General features: G+C 40.8%; 1 protein-coding gene across 5 annotated transcripts in view; it reads right to left on the minus strand.

Moving 5' to 3' along the window:
- The window catches only part of ESRRG (estrogen related receptor gamma), a 472,761-nt gene that overhangs the window by 280,379 nt on the left and 175,145 nt on the right, over positions 1-17,237 (minus strand). The window contains exon 1 of one of the 5 annotated variants that reach the window (XM_054022555.1): positions 9,872-9,891. The exons of 3 other annotated variants lie outside the window; for them this stretch is intronic. The gene's annotated coding sequence lies outside the window, so the exon portion shown is untranslated. Of the gene's footprint in view, positions 1-2,843; positions 2,864-9,871; positions 9,892-17,237 lie in introns of those variants that run through there. One more of the 5 variants, XM_054022556.1, reaches the window with a different exon arrangement.

A 17,237-nucleotide genomic window follows, 5' to 3' on the forward strand; every position in this document is an offset into this window, starting at 1 on the left:
ATTTCAACCTTTGAAATGACAAAATATGGTTTTTCTGTTAGTATTTTAGGGCAACACCTGATGTCTGGTCAAATGTCTTGCTAGTTCCGTTAAAAAAAAAAAAAATGCATTTAAGAGTGTGAACTTTCAGTGATAAAATATAGGTCTAGGCACAATTGCTGAAGAAAATAGCTTTTGAAATTCTCTGATACTCTAAGTTATAATTGGGTTTTAATGCATAAAATGGCTGAGTAATTTAAATGTTTGGAAAAGAAAACAGTCCTTCCCAGAGTTTATGGAGTGGTAAGCCTATTTCTTATAACGATTAACTGTGAATCATCATTCCAGACATGAGCATCTACTAACATATGCTCCATACAACGGATGCTGTAGAGTGACAGTTTTACCAAATTAACATTTAAGGGTCCAACTCTGATCTAAATCTGTTTTTACACTGGTGCAACTCCACTGATTTTTGTGGAATTACTCCAAACTCACACTGGTAAATAGCAAGTGAGATCAGACTAGGCCCTTTTCGTATCTGCCTTTAACACATCTGGGGAATGAAAATAGAAATGTATATATAGATGGAATGAGTGAGTATATATCACAACACTCCCACTGGAGATTGAAAGCAAAAAGAAAATCGATAGTATCAGAAAAATAATCTAAATAGTCATTAATAAAAATGTTGTAAGTAGCAAATACATACTAAAAGGAAAGTGAGATGAAGTAGGTACAGGATATAATGTGTGCCTTTGGGTAATAGTAACGTCCCAAATGACACAGAATTCTAAAGCACACATGCAACAAAAGATACTATAATAGAGTTTGGAATACACTGCAAGCAGGCAACAAGAGCCAATTTGGAAAGCTCTCCAAGATCCTGTGATTTTGAGTGCACTTAAGTAAAGAGAAGAGAGAAAAATAAAAAGTTCAGAATAGATGGGTTAAGAGAGAAAAAGAAGGGCAAAGACAGAGTGAGTGGGACCAAAAAAAGAGAGATCTTTTTGTATGTATTTATACTGCAGCCATCAACCAGGTATTGGAGCACCTTACAAAATTGCAAAGATCCACATGCAGTTTTAACATCCTGCATTTCTGGGGGGTCTACCTCTTTTAAAAAAAATAAATGGCAATTTTTGTTTTTTAAACTTTAAATGGTTTATTATTTATGATTATATTCATTATTGTGAGAGGTTAAAGATGAGACTTGCATTTTATGGGGAAGATGTTTGAGATCTGAGGAAACCATGGGTCAGTGTCTGAAAAATCTCCACCTCCCACACTAATGTGTCTCAGCTTTGTAGGCAACAGTCCCATTGTGCCTGCAAACAGACCTATTGTGGTATAGGCTGGCCATAGGGAGGAAGAGATAGTACATCAGCACCATGGATTCCGGGGTTAAAAGACGAGGATCAGAACCTTCTCTTCTATCCAGTATTCAATGACAAACTGACAAGAAGCTAAGAAAAAGACTTCATAAATCATGACAAGGGACCCAAAATTTATGTTTACACAGCACCTTGCTATCATAGGTCACAATCTTGCGACTGGAGCAACACAGATAGACACCCCTCCCCGATGCCCACCCGGGACCCCAATTAAATTCATAACAGTTCTGTGCGACTGCTGGGGTCAGTTCAGGCAGAGCAGCTTCCAAAACAGGGATCATAGCCGACTTATTTCACATGCTCTTGTTAGGTTCTTTCCCGCTACATAGTCTTCTTCAGTGCAGGTATTTACCCCCTTCAGACATTCTTAAGCATGTGAATTAAGTCCAGATGAGCAAGAAAATACAGCTTGGTAGGATGGAAACTCTCTCCTTAGCTTATGTTGGTATGGACGGTAACCTCTGAGCAGGAGGTGATCTAATGTGATATTTACAGGTGGCATAAACACAAAATTTCAGCTGTGCTCTGAATTTCTCTATATTTGTGGGTTTAAAATCAGACACGAAGCATTACCTTAATGGTTCAAGGGTTTTTCCCCTTCCATTTGTTTGTTTGTTTGTTTTGTTTGAGAATTAATAAAAACAAATCACCAAAGGTACTGCAGCAATGGAGACCAATTTACCTGATTCTTTGCAGAGCAGCTAAAGGACATAAAATTATTGTTTTTCTATACTACCAGCTCTGTTCTAAACATTATGTTGTCAGAACTGTCTTCATTCCCGTAAAACCCTACATGTGAACACCCCTATTGTAGCATTTTCGTATTCTAACTACTTGTCTAAACACAATTACTTATCCAGGTAAAAAGAATCTCAATGTTCTTCAAAGTGACATTAAAGTATGAGATCATTTTTTTGTTCTGAAGACATTTCCCTCTACAAAAGCCATCTTATTGAGCAACCAAATATTTTAGCTTTTCGGGCCTGATCCAAAACACATCAACTCGAATGAATCAGGACCATAACAAATAACTCCCCTTTCAACGCATTGTGATACCTGCTTGGTAACTTCTAGGACTTCAACCAATCACCATGGTTGGCAGGCTCAGGGTTTTCAACAGTAATTGTCCCGTCTTAATGTTTCTTCTATATAACTTATTGCAAGATTAAAACATCTACAAGTCCGTGATTAGTGACTACATTTTTTTGACAAAGGCTGATAACCAAAACACATGATCTGAACACCCCAAACTCTTAGGAAGTTCATGATCTGAATCCAGATGTAAACACATTAGCTGGGACCCATATTTAATATTTGTATGTTTCTATGAAGCAATATATTTGAGAGAAGGAAGCAAAGTAAATGTTCCTGGTTCTAATCATTCCACCCCCCACCCCCAGTGGCTCATTTGTGCATGTTTCACCAGACACTTGCAGGCCAGAGGGAAATGACTCCCCTTCATGAACTCACCATCCTTTTCTAGTCACATTCACTATGCATTGCATTAGAAAAGATCGGAACGGTGTTTAAATATTTTGGCGGGTTTTGTTATGGCCAGATCGCTCACTTCCTCTGGGACACACAAAGCCTCCTCTGGCAATGAAACAGCCAAAATGTCAGCAAATCCTATAGAACAGAAAACGGTCTGTCAATGTAAGGCCTAAATGAATCTCCATTTAAAAAAAAAAAAAAAAAGCAACATCCACTTTTTATTAACATTTTTTTCACCCTCTAGAAACTTTTTAACAGCATTACAATGTATTCATCACAAGGTGCTATTAGAGCTCAGCTCACTTCAAGTGTTACCAATTCATGGACAGATTAGAGGGCACATTAATAACATAGTTAATATGAAGTGTTTAGAGCCTTTACGTCGGTGACAAATACGACTCAACCAAATTTCCTGACCATTGAGGCCACGGAGGAACAATTTGGTAGATTTCATCAACAGTTCTAATTATGTTCCTGTCAAGTCGAGAACAAAGTAATCCATAACTGGGGGGCTGCTCAGAGACAGTGGCACACAAGAGTAATTTATGCCCAAGACACAGGGCCCTTTCTGTAGTTAGTGTGCACAACGCTTGACTAACAAGTGGGTTCAAAAAGGAATTTATTAGGGAAAACACAGTCCTCTAGCGCTGAGTGGCTTGTCAGGTGTAAGCTTATGAGGAGTTATGAGGTAAAGACTTCTAGTAAGTCTTGTTTATACAAGCATCTGGAGTTCATGCTCTCCACAGCCTCTGTAACTGCATGTTGTAAGATGTAGGATTTCAGCCCTGGACTTTTCCTTGACTGCTCATATAGTTAAAGCCACCTCTCTGTAGAGGGATTGTGAGAGAGTTTAAATATGACAAAAGAATCGATAAATATGATGGTGATGTGAAGATTCCACCTACATGTTATTTTCTTTTAAAAGAACATTTCAATCTTTAGGATGTCATCATCAACATTGCAGAGGCTAAATATTGAAGAGACCCTTTTATGATTCTATAAATAACAGACTAATGAAACATGCATAGGAATTATTAGTAACAGTAAACTGAAATGTCACAATACACTGTGCATGTTTCATGCTGCAGCTGCACCAGAGACAGACTGAGAAAAGGAAGGGGGAGAAAAGAAGGGGGAGAAGCTGTCATGTAATTTTGAGTCATTTTCCACTGTGATCTATATTGGGATGCAGCTTACATTCTTTCAAACAGGGTAATTTTATATATGACATTCTTGTTACTTTTTGCAAAAAAGGTAAAAATGCCTCCCTAGTGCTAGGAAACAGATTAAGGCTAGAAACACGCCATCGGAGTTGGCGATCTTTGTTAGCAATAAGTTGTTAGTAAAAATAAAGCGATATTTTAAAAATTAAAATTAAGAACAATACTTGAAAATATGGTGGAAACCAAAACTAAGAGCATTAGCAAAAAAGTACATTAAAAAAATCCTTGCAAAACTATCTAATTCACAATAATTTCTGCTTAGTGAATCTTAAAACAGAGCTCTCTGTAGGCTACTGTGAGTGTGCATTGTGGCCACCAGTTTTAGGTCTTTATTTAAAAAGAGAGGAAAACATTCAAAGCTTCAAAAACTTTGTCCTCTTTGATAGTGGAATAAATAGACTTATAAAATAGCTGCCAATCTGATCAGAGAAACAATGCTGTTTAATGGCCTGAACACAGGCCTAGGAACTGCACAGTTCTAATCCTACTCCAGACACTGACTCAGTAAGTGGCCTTGGGAGAGAGTCACTTGCTGTCTCAATTTCTCCAGCTGTAAAATGGGGACAACAATACTTTCCCTGACTGCCAGGAGTGCTGCAAATATTCAAGCTTTGGCTCAGTTGTGTTAATATGCAGAAACATGTATTGATACAAGGTCTTTGGCTTGGCAGCCATGTTGCCCACCCTGTCTACTGAATTTTCTGTGCTATTTCAATACTATCTCCTCAACACTAGTAAAATTTTGGCACAAGATAAGATCAGTGATATCTGTGAAACATTAAAAAGAAAAAAAAAGCACTCTATTATCTAGCCAACTTCATTCTTTTGTGCTCAGTTTTACTAGCATGCATCACCTGGACCCGTACTTTCTTCCACTTCGTTTTGGGCAATTTCCCAGCAACTGCTGAATAAAACGCTACTTGGTCTCTTAAACCAGAAACGGGGGTTGAATTATTATTTTCACTTATTCAGCACTTTCCGTTAGAGAAAGTCAAAGCACTTCACAAACATTAGGGGCTTAAGCCTCACAATAAAAACTCATGAAACGGGGAGAAGTTTAACTACAGTGGACTGGAGGATGACCATTCTGTTCCACAGGAACATCTGAGGTTCTCGGATTTGTTTTCACTCTACACTGAAACAAAAATGAAACCTTTCAAATGTTTTCATGAAAAAAGATGTGTGTCAAAATGCCCGTTTTCAAACTGAAAAGCTAATGTTTTCGATTCGGAAAGATGCATCCAAATGTCCCAGTGAGAGGCTGTGGGAAGCCTGGTGTTAGGGCACCTGTCTCTGTTGTGGGGAACCCAAATACAAGGTCCTGCTGTAACAGAGATTTTCACCCCAGCTCACTCTGATTCAGGCAGAGCAGGAACTTGAACCTCTGTCACCCTAACCACCAAGCTATGAGTGTGAATGTTAGGGCTTGTCTACATTACCCGCTGGATCAATGTTAGCGATTGATCCAGCGGGGGGTCGATTTATCGCGTCTAGTCTAGATAAATCGACCGCCGAGCACTCTCCCGTCAACTCCGGTACTCCACTGGGGCGAGAGGCGCAAGCTGAGTTGACGGGAGAGGGTCAGCCATCGACTTATTGCAGTGAAGACACCGCAGTAAGTAGATCTAAATACGTTCACTTCAGCTATGTTATTCATGTAGTTGAAGTTGCGTAATTTAGATCGATCTCTCCCCTCCCCCAGAGTGTAGACCAGGCCTGAGTCACTTGGTCTCACATCCCACTATCTCATCTCTCCCTGACCCCTCAACACACACACACACACACACACACACACACACACTCCCTCCCTCTCCAGCCCCGTTTCAAAAATGTCTAGTTGAAACTGGTATCAGAGGGGTAGCCGTGTTAGTCTGAATCTGTAAAAAGCAACAGAGGGTCTTGTGGCACCTTTGAGACTAACAGAAGTATTGGGAGCATAAGTTTTCGTGGGTAAGAACCTCACTTCTTCAGATGCAAGTTGAAACTGAAACATTTCAGCTAAACATTTTGGCTTTGCTGAAATTTCATTTCAATTGAAAATGTTCCAAAGGGCTCCAACTTTAACCAGATGGGGAAACAGAGGAAAAGTGATGTTAAATCACACTGGATTCTGAAGCAGAGGCATGAGCCACACTCTGATTTTAGAAGTCCCCAGCCTTGTGCTTTAGCGACAAGACCACCCTTCCTCTCCCGGTGAGCTGTCATGCTGCCTCGTGCTTACGTTATAGAACACATTTTAACGAAAGTCTGGCAGAAGCATGATGATCCCATTACATTTCTAACATCTAATACCTTGTGAATGAGAGCCGGAAAACTCATTTAGTGCTTTATCAAATCTCTAGTTTGTATGTAGAGCATAAACTGGCTACATTTGCTAATAGGGCAGATTGACCCATCCCATATATTATCAAAACTCATCAAAGTCTGCTGGAGGACATAGCTACAGCCACTCATTATCCTTTGCATTAGCTCCCTCACTAGCACCTCTACCAATATATTTTCCTGTAATACAACTGTCTTGATTGAGCAGAGAAATCAGCAATTTGGAACATTACAGCAGTTAGAGAGAGATAACAGGACTAGACCCATAATGGTATCCTGCCTCCCCATTCAATCTGCTGTTATTGGGTGCAAACTGAAGCCTGCAGTGCTAGATTTACACTGCAGTTATCCATTGCTGGGCCCTGGAAATTCATATCATTAATTAGATCCATATTTTATTCATTCAGATTATTTCCCCAAAATTTATTAAATACATGAGGGGGGCAAGGAGAAAACAAAGACTTACAGGAACTCCTTAAAATTTACGCCACGGTGTGTTTTTCAGACAAATGATAGCTTATAAAATGACAACATATAATTTAATAACCAGAAAAACTGGATGATGGAATTAGCTTAGTTGTAACAATGCAAGTGCAAACATCATTATAAGTTTAGATGCAGTGCAGTCCTATTACTGAATATGTGATATTTATTGTCTTATCCAGGACACTGTACAATTTTTGGTTATAATCTTGAGGAATAGTGTTCTGTGTGTCTGGAATCACACATCCTATATGCCTGGCTCCTGTGTGTCCATAGGTGCTCTGGGGCTGGCGCACCCACAGAAAAACAATAGTGGGTGCTCAGCACCCACGAGCAGTCCCAAGGATCAGTGCCTCCCCCTCCCCCCAGAGCCTCCCACCCGCTGGCGGCCTGCTGATCAGCTCCTTACCCTTCCTCCCCACGCCTCCCACCCGCCATGGATTAGCTGTTCAGCAGCATGCAGGAGGTGCCGGGGGGAGGAGGAGCCAGGGCAGGAAGAGGTGGGGAGTGGTCAAGAAGAGTCAGGGTGGGGGTGGGAGCTGGGCCTGGGGTGGAACAGGGATGGGAAGAGGCAAGGCGTGGGTGGGGAGTTGGAGGAAGGGATGGAGTAGGGCTGGGGCCTGGGGTGGAGCGGGGGTCGAGCACCCCCCGGGATTTGAGTAAGTCAGTGCCTATGTGTGTGTCTGATATCACGTGACATATTTCTGTCACATTTTTACTATTCTTTGCACTCCGCTTTCCCCCCCCCCCCCCACACACACACACACAGTTCCATGTATAGTCCATTGCACAACTGGCTAGGGGTGTGAACAGGTTTATTCACCTTCCTCCAAAGCATCAGGTACCAGCCATTACCAAAATGTAGGATGCCAGAACTAACTGTCTAACCCACTGCAGCAAATCCTACGTTCCAATTACCAAATTTCCTTCAATAAGGTTTGATAGAGACATGGGTCATATAACACAGCCTCCTATGCCTCATATAGATTTGGATACCATGAAGAGCTATTGTACACAGAACACTTGCTGACCTATCATCCTCATTTTGTGACCTGTAGTGCCAGCTACCAGTAGGGGCAAGTCCAGGTCCAGATAGGTAGGGCTATAAAGCTTCAAAATAACACCAGGATGTATCATCTTTCAAAGACGATTTACATCAAACCACAGCCATTCAGTGGAGTTGTGGGGGAGAGGCACATCTACCTTTGTAGATGTGAATGTACTAGATAATAAAATACAATTGCATCTCTAGTAATATTCCAGCCACTTGTCATTTAATTCTGTGGTCTCACTGGTTAGAGTTTAGCACTGTCAAAATGTTTCTGGTTACTTTGAAGTTATGCATAAGACAGCAATACCTACTTTCTCAGGTAGGATGGCCACTTGTTAATTCTGGTCACAAATCTCTTTCAATACCAACACCAGTAATAATAAATTTTGCGGATCATTGGCAGGTTTTACCTGGTGATTCCAGAGCTCACTAAATCACATTAATGTCCAATCCCTGTTGATTAGAAAAATATTCAAAAAAACTGCTCAATTCCCATTTGGTGGTTTAGCACCACAAATTCCAGCAGCCAGGGAAGGTAGCTTTCTGTTGGTTAAAACTTCTGACAAGTAAAATTCAATATGGAGGGAATAAAATAAGAAAGAAATTAAAGTGCTCTCTCACCAGTGAGTTAAAACCCAGCAGCTGTAAGTCATTGAATTTAACTGCACATCTTTTGAGGGGTTTTTTCTGTTTTTATTTCTGAAATCACAGGAACTACCCAGCCTAGCAGGACTGTAATCACTCAGCAGGAACCTGGCACAAGCACAATACAACCACCAGCCAGGTGGCAGGAAAATGAAGGAAATCTCTCTCTCCCTCCCTCTATGTTGTTTAAAAGGGGCTCGGCGTGAACGAATCTTCCCGGTAGTCACCAACAATTTCTTATTCTTTCCGAGCAATCATCAATTTCAGCATCAAGTGGTTCAGTAGATCTACAACTGGTAGTGGCAGCAGAGTAAGCCCAGCATGCAAACATTTTGGCTAATTTAAAACCCTTGTGCTGCCGAATCAAACATGACAAGACAACAGTAAAAAGAGAGGCTATTATTCCAAATGAAAGCCGGCGGATAGCTGAAATTGGTTTGAGTGGCAGAGACAAAAGATGTGGAAGAAGCAGGGACAACTGAGAATGATAATCCCAGATCTCTCTCTCTCTCTCTCTCTCACACACACACACACACACACACACACACACACACACACACAAATCATCACAAGGAGGGAAAAGGTAACATTTCCAAGTTCTACAGCCAAGCAGACAAAATGCACTTAAAAGGGATACAAAATAAATTGATACATGATAAAACATTTGCCCCATGGGTAAAGAGATACTTAACTTACAAGAGATGTAACCCTTTCGATAGAAAAACGAACACTCAGAACACTAAAGCTGTCATTTCCTACCTGAATTAATGTCCTGTTGCCCAACGTTCATTACCATAAGGTGGAGGAGTCAGAAGCACTGATTTAGGATAGAGTAGCCTTAAATTGAAAATAAGATGTTGTGGGCTATTTTTGAATGCCCACTAAATCCACATAGCTCACCAAGTTCCCAGATCTCAAAGAACTGGGAGGGAGGGAAAGTGGAGAGCAAGGGAATTAATTTGGAAAGGCATTTGGAAAACCACAAGCAGACTGATGATGTTCAGAGCCACAAACCCCGGTGACGGCTTACAGCACACAGAATGATGACCTATGGGATCATTGGAGAGCAAACGAGTTGTCTTTTGCAAGATTAACAATTTAAAAGTGCTGAAATTAATTTTGTTTAATAGCTGTGGGTGCAGACTCCTTACAAAGTAGGTTGCAAGGTCAGCAAGCCTCCTAAAGCCTTTTAAAATGCAGCTTTTTATAGGGACAGGAGATTTAGGGTGGCTCAGGGCTTACAGACCTGAAAAGTAGAAAAAGTGTAAAAGGTCAGCTCCTACCACTTCCCAGATCTTGGGTGAACATATTTGTTTGGTCCCATTCTATGACACACATTTACTGATCCATTCAAGACTATTTTAGCATATATGGGTTTCAAATGGTAGGGGAGGTGACAGGGAGACAGTGTGAGAGATGACACATAAAAGAAGTACTAAAACCAGACACAAGAACCAGACTAACCAGTATCTAGCAAGTTCCTCTGCATCACACAGGAATGTGCTTACTTGCACTGGATGGGAGGGGAGCAAAGGGTAGGATGAGGGAAGGCAAGGGAAGGAGAAAGGGAATACTCACATCCTTTTCATCTTTCAAAAGTAGTTCATTCATGATTCACATCAGCCTGCTTCTATGAGACTGGTACAGCATAAATCACTGCACTATACAAAGTGTTTAAAGCAACAGCTGGACTTAACTCTGAAACCAAACTCAGCCATTTCAAACATACTTGCTAAGCGTCACACACATCTGACTCCACATATGTATGTGCCACCACTCAGAGAAAGAATGAAAATATACAATATATAACTCTAATATATAAACATTATAGGCCTACTTTTTGAGCACAGCATCCAGCAAACCACAGAAGGAGAGCTCAAACTGGGTGCCACTGCAGGCACTAATAATTGTGCCTATGATTCTTCCCCCATTGGAGGCCAGGAGTTTGGGATGACTGTATTCCTTATTCAGCACTGTCTTGCAAATTATTCAGGGGAGAGCCAAGTTGTGTAAAAACGTGGGCATAAGAATTTGAGCAAGATTCCTATTGCACAAAGCTGTGCGTCCTCAGTGTAAAAACTACCACTAAATCCAGCTGAAAAGGGATCTAACAGGATGGAAGCACTCAGCTGTCTGCTCTGGACAGTCACAAACATGTCTCCTCAACACAGTATGGCAAGCCAGGTGAGAATCTGATCTAACAAGATGGATACAGCGTGGCAGGCCTGGTTTCATCAGGCAATCATGTCTTAACCTTTCCTCCAACATAAAGGGGAAGGCAGAGCTTGCTCTTTGGAAGAAAAGAAAAAGATATAAAATGTAGGGCCTCTAATCTGAAAGCTTTTTGATACACATAGTATATCCGGGAACACCCAGACTTATGGAGTAAAGAAACCATTCTGACCTTAAGCTTAAAAGGTAGGTGGGAATGTTTTTTGGTGTAAGAGAGATGCAGGCATTAGAGAAAGGTGTTGTAGCATACAATGAGAATGAGTTGTGATGGTTTCTTTAGACTGAAGAGGCCATTTCCTGACAATGAGGTAACTTGCTGATCATTAGAGAAGACGGAATTAATTCTGCTGCAAGCTTCTGTCTGACAGTGGCCAGAGCAGATGCACCAGCCATTTTTCTCTACCTGTCCCAGTGGGAGTTAGAACAAAGGAAAACGAGACTCACAGAAATACTGAAGACTCCACAAGGAAATCGTTTTCGATACATATTCAGACTGCCACAGAACACCATGTGCTGTTAACTGACACATGCTTCTGTATACAATATTTTTGCTCTCTTTTTGTCTCAAAGTTGAATTCATATCCTCACAGAGCAGTTCAAGGAAACCCCAGTTCGCAGCTCAGCAAGGCACTGCTTAAAAGGCAAGCCTGATTCAGGTCCTTAGGGCATCTCATCCATCCTGTGTGTGGATGGCATTCACCACCAAGGGACCCCATTAGGAAGGAAGGGCAAACTGAAATCCTAACCCAAAGCAGTCTGAAACGGAGCACCAGCGTACTGGTACAGCAGCGATGGATGAGATTCCATTTGTCTTCAAAAGCATGGGAAGCCAATATATCTACTTCATCACAAACTCAACTTTCCTTTCCAACCTTGTAGTGTACTTAAAGCAAGAAACGTAGATCGGCTTTCTATCTGGAGATGCAGCAGAAGGGAAATGTCACCCAAGACTCCAATTAAATAAATTGTAAGCGACACACTTACAATGTAACCCCATGCCACAGACCACCCTGAGATACACTGGCTGTGTGTAAAATCAGTTGTCCAGGAAGGCTTTGCCACAAGCTACAAAACCCCTTCATACAGTGGAATAATACTCAAAAGCTTCTTATTCTAGTGTAAAACCTGCTGGTAAATGCTGCTTCTATACAAGTGCTATGGATATTAGAGTTTCCACAAATACTCCAAACGGTTTAGCTTCTCCTTTATTGTCATACCACAGCCACAATAGCTATTTAACTGGCCCCGGCACTGCACTGCTATCAGGGCAATGTTTTGTTTCTTGCTCTTGAGCTGGTTTTGAGAGAGATGTTCTAGTTCTGGAGGAAACTGGGCCAAATTCACTCCTGGTGTAAAGTGAAACCACAACTTTATTGGCTTCAAAGCCAACAGCTACTTCACACAGACCCAAAACTGACAAAGAGCAGGACCTGAGACTCATGTTGACCAATGCAAGATATATGGTAAATAAATCCTTAATGATCTGTAATCTTATTATCAACAAGTCACCTGGTCTGGATCCCAGAAACCTGGCTGGCTGATGATACAGGCCTGGGGTTGGCTTACCTCATTCCTTTCCTCCCCTGCTCCCCACCTCTTACCACAAACCCAGAAGTACATATCTGGATGTAACATATCCATTCCATTTCTTTCTGTGGTTAAACGCAGAAAACACACTCAGATCAAAATTCTTTGATTGCATTCACCAAATCTGCATGTCCAGAGAGCTGACTAACCTGGGCATTAACACTATCAAACCTCAGACGCTAAGGTTTCCCAGCTCACAGTAACACTGCCTAACGTACGATAAACCTCATACAACTCTTGTAGATAGCTTCAACAATCATTCAGATGATGCCTCTGATAAGATAGGATTTCTCACAGGTAATCTACCTTACTCGTAGGACTGCATGTAAACATAAGAAATGCAAGAACCATTCTCCTCAGCTGGTCAGCCCACTTCCGCCTCGAGGTGGAAACTCTCTCTACTGCAAGACAAGAAAAAAGCCACCTCCATAGTCTGGCCAGAAAACTCTTGGATCTTGCCAAATTCCAAAAAACGTACTTACAGAAAACTCTGCCCAAAAAGCAGACAGGAAAAAAGCAGGAAGGAATGAAATTTGAACTTCAGTGGCAAAAAAGGAGGTCTGATACTGACAGACTCAGACACAGATAATGCTGCCATAATGGAGGTAAAAACAACCTACTTCTCCCCTGCCATGGAAACAGCAAAAACACGCCCTACAGAACTCTTCTGGACCACCCTTCTGGAGAGAGTTCCTGAGAACATCTGTCTACATCACAGAAATTACCACCACAACTGGGACTAGTAGGCAGCCTTGCTGGCAGCCCCAGGAAATATGTCAAAGACTGATAAGGCATGGATAGTGAACGAACCCCTTACCCTTAGTCTCTGTTTACTTTTGAAAAAACAGTCACGATTAAGTGTCAAACATGGGAGCACCCCTCAAACTTGTGTTAAAAATGGTTGTTCCAATGATGTTATCAGGGTCAAATGTACTCAGTGTTCATTGTGGCAAAGCACCAGGGTACCCTGCTACTTCTACTGGGTATTTAACAACCTTTGCTGCAATGGACTTTGGACTCAGTTGACTATGTCCATACAAGTGGGAAAAATGCTTTCAGCATCTGGGGGTGGGGGAGATTGGGAAGAGGACTGGCGCAGAAAAATCACATACTTACAAATGGTCCCTCCAGGTCAGAGAGGAGGCATATTGGTAAGGCCGTACAGGGAAGGATACGCTGCCACTGCCTGTCCTGCACCAGCTCTGGGGATAAAGGACCTGATCCAAAGTGCACTGAAAATCAGTGTAAGTCTTTTCATTAGTTTCAATGGGCTTTAGATCTGGTCCAAAACAGACGATGTCCAAATCCACTGTTACTTGAGCACCAACATTTACTAAATATATTCAGCAAATTAATCAAAGTGAGGAGTTTTATTAAAACTCCATTCAGCAAACAGGTGTGAGAAGAGGAAGCAGCACCCCAACACACACAATCCTGAAGGAAATATACAGTCCAAGATGAAAACAGCAAAGTGAAGACTGGGGAAAAAATGTAGAATTTATTTTCTCTCAGGCAAAGATAGGCGCAACTGTCTGCAGGGACTGAAGCAACTCCATTACAACTGCAGGCAGTAAAAGAAGTTGTTCCCCTTTACTCCTTTTTCATAAAGAGACAAAGAGTGAAGACTTTGGGAACTTGATTTTATTTGAGGAACAAGACAATGTATCTCCAATAGCGTCTTACAAAATATTCCATCAGCCGAAGTATGAGGTAGGTCGGAGACAGACTAACTTTTCCAAGGTATTAAATTAAAAGATGTTGAATTAAGTTAAACGCCCCACATTGAATTGACATTTCCCTTTTTTAATGCAAGCTAAGATTGATGAAAAATACCACTTATCTACATTAAGGGTCAAAATATCCAGCAAAAGAAGCCTCTGGTTCAACGCGTCAGAGCAAAGTCAGTCTTACATAATCCGAGGACCAGGACGCGGATCACATTCTGATGATCCAATTAATGGTGGGATACTTTGCAATCAGCCAGGAAGCAAGGCCCCTAACAGATTGTGGGGCTGTAACATCAATTTCTTAAGTGCATTTAAAGGATTACAAATGTTAGTCCTGGCTTGAGATTGAAACACCTATTGAGGTGCTCTGAACCACATTACAGTAATTGGGTACCTGAATTAATGCCATTTCTTCTGATGGGTGAGTTGAAATACATTGGAATTAAGGGTTTCTTTTGCTGTATTTCACTTTCCGCTTTTTTTTTCCATCCTCAGAACATAAATCTGAGGCACAATATCTCTTTTTATCCAGAGTGCTTTAATTACAGCCCTGAGGCACCTGAGTACTGTCCTAATTTTACCTTCCCCATTGTTTGGGTGCATTTTACATTTGTGCTTATTATCTTACTATGCAGCGATATTAAGATGAAACTGAAATTATTTTTTCCTGAAAGAAAAAAAAAATAGTACTGAGAGAGAAAGAGAGGGGGGGGGAAACCCTCTTCCCTCTCCCATTCCCCCCCTCCACTATGTAAACCTCTTTATGCATGCACCAGATACCATGTGCAGTGTTTTACACCTCTAGAGAGCTAGAACTAGGGCTGCCTCAATTAGTCTTCTATTCCTTCTGAGGTCAGTTCAAGTAAAGGTCTCAATCATATCAAACTGGAAAGAATGCTAACTATCTGGATATTTCAGACCATACGGAGTTTGAGTTAAGGAGCTTTTTAAAACAAGCAGCTGGTTCCAAGTGCATTCGCTGAATATACAGCACAGAGCTGTCTGCACAGAGGCTAAACTCATACACACCTGCTCCCTCCCCCCCCCCTTGGAACAATTAAAATCTAAACTATGTTAGGATATTGTTCCCAAGGTTTATGTTTGGACTTTTAAACGTGTGTCCAACTATGTTAACTTACAATGTGTAGGGTACAATAGATGTGTGTTCCTATCTTCTATAATATGAGTTTTGCAAGAAGTGTTAAACATTAGGAATCTGGACCATTTCTTTGCCTGCTTATAAAGCATATATTCACATCACTAGCCCAAGTAGCGCTTTCCCTCTAGTAGGTAACTGTGAAGTATGTTATCATGTTATAAAGATCCCATCTTAAAAAAGAGAAGTAGTGTGGTATTATAAGCATTCCAAAGGCCATTGTGTATATTTAATATGGCCAATTACAGCACATAAATACAAATTTGGATGGTATCAAAGGCCATCAGATACCGTACTGTATTAGTAATTCAATTATAAATTGTGATTTCATCATAACTTCTGGTTTAATTTAATTTTGCTTAAGATAACTGTAAACAGAAAAAAATATATACAGCTTTTTATCTTTATTCCCGGTTAAGAGGAAATCTTAGTCCATGCGTGAGGGAGTTCAGGAAGCACAATGATTTAACTGCAGTATGAATGAGACACATTCTGATTCTAAGAGACACATTCAGACTTGCAAGAAAAAGTAGTTTGCATAGTTGTCTCATTCCTTTTCTACAGAATGAAAATAAATGTTTTGTTTCCCATCAAATTAGAAATACTAGGGTTGGGAGAGATCTTTATGAGTCATCTAAGTATAACCTCTGTAGCAGCTGGATAGTTTTCAATATTCCTTAGCATACATTTCCTACAGTGGGCATCCTTAGAATTTAGTGATACTACTTTAGAAAGCATCACTAAATCCTATTTTCTCTTTATAAACCATCCTTTTCATAGGAGGTGTTTAATTAGAGGATAGTAACTGCTTATATGTAAAGGCCTTTTAGTGAAGTAGGGCATCAGGGTGGGGAGGAGGCGGGGGGGGGGGGGGGGGGGAGAAGTGTCTTACAGACCTTACAAATCCAGATCCACATTTCCTAGCAGTTTTTGACTCATTAGATTGCTCTGGTTGAAATGATTTACATACAGATAATTAAAGCGCAAACCCCAAGGACTAGTTAGCTGTTTAGCAGTGTATACATTTTATATAACCATTTCCATACATCTAGTTTTAAATTCATTAACAAAAATTAATTGCTACCGAGTGCTCTACATCGCACAGCATGTTGCTGCGATATGCTTGCTAAATTACCCCTTTCTATCACTCCTCCAGTGATCTTATAGACAGTTAAACTTTGCAGTCCTGAAAATGCTGCCTACCAATTTGTGGCAATGCTCATATTTACTATATTTACTATGAATCACTGCTTGCACTTCAGAAAATATTTGCCTCTGTTTCGTGTACCTCGGTAACGTTTCATTAGCATGGAATAATAAAAGACATGGGCTTCCCCCGCCCCCCCCCCCTTCTTCCTTTAGACAAGACAGTGTGATGGCCTGAAGACTCTACCTTTGAAGGCATTAACAACGAGGGCTTCAAAATGCCCAGAAACAGCATATTTTACTAAACTCTCATTTAGGGACTGATCCAAAGCCTGTTAAAGACACAGGGAGACTTCCGGCAGTCTTCAGTGGACTTTGGATCAGACCCTTAGGTTTTTTAAGTGTTCACTGCACTTCATGGTACTGAATATAAATATGTTGCTATTTTTGCAGTATATTCAGCATGAAGTTTCTAATGGTGAAGTGTTGGTGTTTTTCTTACTTATTGTATGAAAAATAATGACCTTTCCTATAAACATGTCCCAGAATTAGGCTAGTATTTTATAGGCACATTTGAATGAGTTCAGAATTTTGGGGGGGGGGGTAAAGTGGTCTCTTATTTTTAAGCAACATTTAAGGGTAAAATAATAATAATCTCTGCACACTCTTTCCATCAGATTTCACCAATATTTACAGTGTACACCTCAGGTTTGAAAAGAGCCAGGGAGAACTAATTCATTGTTTACACTTGGAATCCTAGGTGGCCCAGTCCCATAAGGGTAGTACAATGCACTGTATCTT

Source organism: Malaclemys terrapin, chromosome 3 (assembly GCF_027887155.1).
Source record: "Malaclemys terrapin pileata isolate rMalTer1 chromosome 3, rMalTer1.hap1, whole genome shotgun sequence".
Classification (NCBI taxonomy): Eukaryota; Metazoa; Chordata; order Testudines; family Emydidae; genus Malaclemys; species Malaclemys terrapin.